The sequence below is a fragment of the Citrus sinensis genome, chromosome 1, assembly GCF_022201045.2.
Source record: "Citrus sinensis cultivar Valencia sweet orange chromosome 1, DVS_A1.0, whole genome shotgun sequence".
NCBI lineage: Eukaryota > Viridiplantae > Streptophyta > Magnoliopsida > Sapindales > Rutaceae > Citrus > Citrus sinensis.
In genome coordinates, this window is record NC_068556.1 from 12,696,773 (window position 1) to 12,701,683 (window position 4,911).

The 4,911-nt window shown below is 31.9% G+C and overlaps 1 long non-coding RNA gene across 1 annotated transcript; it reads left to right on the forward strand.

The window, feature by feature from the left end:
- The first annotated feature begins 2,014 nt into the window (after positions 1 to 2,014).
- Positions 2,015 to 4,225, forward strand: LOC112495729 (uncharacterized). The gene is made up of 3 exons (XR_003062049.2): positions 2,015 to 2,128; positions 3,598 to 3,651; positions 3,913 to 4,225. It is a non-coding gene; the product is annotated as an uncharacterized LOC112495729 (long non-coding RNA).
- Positions 4,226 to 4,911: the final 686 nt, after the last annotated feature.

The window sequence follows — 4,911 nt, forward strand, 5'->3', positions numbered from 1 at the left end:
ATTTGTTTTTATTTTATCATATGGCAAAAATTAAAACTTTTTTTTATTGGTAAAAAATTAATGCCCATCACATTTGTTGAATTGGGTTTTGTTTCTTTTGTCGGTATCTGTTAGATGAAATTATGAATGGTCCAAAACCCACAAAAAATATAAACCCAATAAAAATATTTTACATGAAATAAACTAAGCCCATTTTTTATAAGAATGGTTTAGATACTTAGAATTTTAAGTGTCTAAATGCAAGATACGACAAAGCACCAAAATTGTGATTCAATAAGGTTCATTCTAAGAACAACCTAGATCTTTTCTTTATAAAGAATAACCTATGTTCTTTACTTATAAAGAACGACTTAAGTCCTTATTTTACAAAAAAGACCTAGGTTCACTTTTTGTACTTTTTGTAAAGAATGATCTGGGCTCATTCTTTACAAAGAATGACCTAGGTACTTAGAAAATAATTATAAGTAAAATATCCAAGGGTGAGTCTTTGACAAAGCGCTAAAGGAGTGATTATTCAAAGAACAACCTACGTCCATTTTTTACAAATAACAACATAGGTGCATTCTTTATAAAGAATGACCTAGGCACTCTAGGCACTTAGAAAGTATTTCTAAGTAGAATGTGTTAACATACATATTTTTGTAATATTGATTTTGATGATAATAAATTAGGTTAAAAATGTTGGAGTTATTAAAATTGGTTAAGTTCTTAATGTATTATGATGTTTTGGGGCATGTTTTAAGAATATGGACAAAAATGGATAACCATTTATAAAGATAACACTAAGTTTTGATTCTGGAAGATACTAGTGAACTGTTTATTAGAACTTGCCATGATTTACTCATTGTATCCGCAAATAAGGGGCTCTCTCTTCCCCTAATTTGATAGCATTGAATCCAATTTTGAGCTCCATTTTTTGTAATTCTCTCTCCATCTTATATTTTCTATCATTTTACCCCTAGTTCAATCATCATTGGCTAATTTAATTTCAACCTTGGGTTGAGGGTGAAGTCTCAACATGATCCATGGACTTAATTTGGTAATTTTATTTTTTTCCTCTCTGGTTTATGTGGTTGTTTTGACTCATTATCGACAGACAGTGTATTTTGTCTAGATTTCGCGCAGTATGCCGATTCCCTACTGAAAAATCATTACTGTCTGCCACAATGAGCACTTTACATTGTATTTATTAGAAAGAGAATCCCCTTTAGTATTTGTGGGTCGTCTTGACTCAATATTGTCATAGAGTACATCTAAGTTATTTAACGAATGGTCTTTCCACGTTGCTGACAAAAGGATTATTATTGTCTGGCACAATGTGTACTTGACACCACACTTAGTGGAAGATCATTACCCTCTGGCACACTGAGCACTTGATACCATATTTATTAGAGTGAGACTTATAAGGAGTGGAAATACCCCCTCATAAATTAATTGGAACTAAAAAAGAATAGTAAGCCCATGGTGAAGTGTTGAGTGTAAATGCAGAGACTCAGTTGTTTTATTAGAATTACTTTCATCCTTAATTTATTCCCGTTATTTTTATTTTTAGTATTGCTCAAAAATTATCTCCAGTCAATTCACATATACACTTAGAAAATTAACACTACACATAATTAAATCTATCTCCTCATGGGATTGACACTCGTTACCATAATTCTATGCTAATAGATTCGTGCGCTTGCGAGCACAATAAAATTTGCACAATAACAAACAACTCTAGGTAACCTGCATATACTACAATACCTAAAAATATTTAAAATATTTTGATTGCCTTGTTGTGATTATTGATTTATTTTTGTATTTAATTGCTAATTTTTTTTATTTTACTTCATCATTATTATTGGTTTTGCTATTTTTCTACTGTTAATATTAGTATTAATATTAACATAATACTAGTACTTGGACTTATTTGTTATTAGGCCAAGTTTAAGCCCAAGCTCATTTTAGTCATTTTATTAAAAAAAAGAAGCTATAAATAGTTGGCTTTAGGAGAGAAAATGATAGCTAGCCCTTTCTCTTCCTTCTTGCTCTGCCATTGAAGAGGTTTGAGAGGTGGACAAAGATTTTTTGGTGGTTTATATCATTGGAGTGAAAAAATTGTTGGATAATTGTGGAGGTGATTAAGGTATGCATATTTTTAATGTTTAAGTACTCTATTTCTTGTATAATCTTAGCACTATTAGGTTTATCTCTATGATTCAGTTTTGGTGGTTATGATTCTTAAGGTCATTGCATGATTTCATAGCTATTATGTATTGCGGAATTATTTATTAAATGATAACCTTGAGAATTAAGGAAATATTGTATTGGATTTTTACGACTATGACTCACTCCAAAAATTATTTAAAATTTTATATTTTGAGATAAGAAAATTTATTCATATCTACTGAAAATAGAGATCCTAAAGGTTACATAGAATTTTCTTTCATTAAAAAATGCCTTGTATTTTACTTTTAACAAATTTTCAAATAATGTTGTCTGATTATGAAAAATTGACATTTTTGCAGTGCTGCAAGACTGAAAAGAATATTTAGACTGATCAAACCTTCTCAAAAAATTATGAAACTTTTCAAATCTACTCTTTCTCAAAAAAGCGTTATGCATTGGAGCTCTATAGTATAGCTACTCTGGTTCTAAATCCTTACCCAGATACATGATTGAAAGAATCACTACTTAGAGAGAGGGTGGTCAGCTTCATGAATTCAAGTAAAAGTGGAGCCAAAGTTTGTACTTTCAAGTATTGACGATTTAGTACATTCTGAAGCAACCAAGTGATGGTAACATAGACAGGTACCTGAGATTTAATAGAATGTATGTTCTAATTCCTTGTATTTTAATTTTTGTGAATTAATAGTTAATGGATACTTAATTAAGGATTCTAGATTTTAGGACATAATATTAGGACATAATAGTGAAGGTGAAGTTATAGAGAATTCCTTCTGTCGTCTATCCCCGATTAATGCATCCTCAGATGCTTCAATTGTCGATTCTAGTATTGAGCGAAAGGTTACACTTATGGGTTCGTTCTGTATTGCGGGTCAACCCTACTACACTAGTACCAATAGGCGGCATAGGGGAAGAGTCTCTACGCCTATATCTCCAGGTGACAAGCTATCCGCCCCTACTCCTATAAAATAAAGGTAGGCTGCCCTGACGACCGACGCTCTACCTCGGGCTTTTGTTCTTGGTCGGAATCTCATTTCCTGGAGGGCTAAGAAGCAGCCCCTTACTCACCTCTTAATTTATAAAAAAAGCCCTATTAGTAAAGCTTTGAAGCAAGCTGCTATAAGTAGCGCGCTAGCGCTTTTTTAAATAAAATTTATTTTCAGTAGATTTTGAATGAATTTGGCTTTGAAATTTTTAGTACCTATATATTAATGTGTCTATTTAAGTTCAACAAAATTTCACAACTTTTGAATTAGAATTTTATTTTATAAAAATTGGAGATTGAGAACTGGTCATTATATGTTAAAATTGTAAGAATGAAACCTTCTAACTCATAAAGTTGTAGTAAATAATTTCTTGAGGTGAATAGATTATTACTACCTTCTTGTATAAGTATGATGTTCATGGGAGCTCAATCTTTAATGTTAGGTTACGGTGGTTAGATTACGATCGAGGTTAAACTTGTCTTTGCGATCACGAGAGGTAAGTAAACTAGACTTTAAACAGGGATCACAACGAACATATACATTTGTGTGGATTTTGAAAAGATTACTTTTGATATGTGCATTATGGATGTTTTTGAAAATTTGCTTGAAATATGCATTGCAATAACCATGAACATGAGATGTCTCTTAGAAGTGTTTATGTGAAAGAATTATGTTAATCAATTGTATTTGAAATTTATGACTTATATATATTTGAAATTGCTATTATGTTGAGTTTAATGAGAGTTTGCATTGGTAGCCACCTCTTGAAGTTGAATGGGTGCCACTTCTTTAGACTATACAAGGGCGACCTTTAGAGGGCCAATATACCGCAAAGTGCCACGCATAGTGCAAAGTGCCATGCATAGCTCTAGGTATTACATTTAGGTTATGTATTTTTCTAAAAGTGACAAGTGAAGTTGTGATGAGTTGTTACTTGCTTACATGTTTGTGTGGAGCCTTTTCATATGTGTGACTTTTCCTTCGGGTTTGGAATATGTGATATGTATGGCAAATTGCCGACCGGTGACTTAGGCTCATTTTATGAAATGCAATATACAAAGTTCTACTAAGTGTGGGTGTTCCCTAAAATAAGATTGAGTCTTTATTAGTGATTTAGGGAATGTGAAACCTATGAATAAAAGTAAGCTTGTACTCATGATATTTCATGCACATACATTGTATATATTATGCATTTAGTTTTGCTATATGAAAACCTGGTTTGCTCACTGAGTTTTTATACTCACTATAGTACCTATTGCATTTTGCAAAGCTACTCACACTCATTGATTCCCTTAGTCCTAGAAGATTTTTTGTTATGACTAATTAGATTATGAGACTTTCTGGGACGTATTAAGTGTAATATACATTTTATTTTTGGGATTTATTTGTTGAGCTCTAACTTTTAAGAATTTCATAAATGTTTAGGTGCTCTCATTATCAATATGTTTTTCGCTCTTTAAGATATTGATTGATAGAAAAATCACACTTAGATCTTTTTAGGTTTGGGGATGACTGTTATGGTATCAGAGCGTAGTTTAGGATTCTATAGACGTTTAGTAGAATGCTAGATCCATAGGTATTAAGTTATATATATTTTGTTTTTTTTATCCCTTATGTGGCCTTTCTTGGCATTAAAAGGATTAAAAAGGAAAAGACGACTTGAGCTCCAAGACATGCTCGCATTGTGACCTTAAGATAGGGATGCTCAGGGGGATGCTAAGCTGTAATACAAAATTTTGTATAGGCTATTACAAAT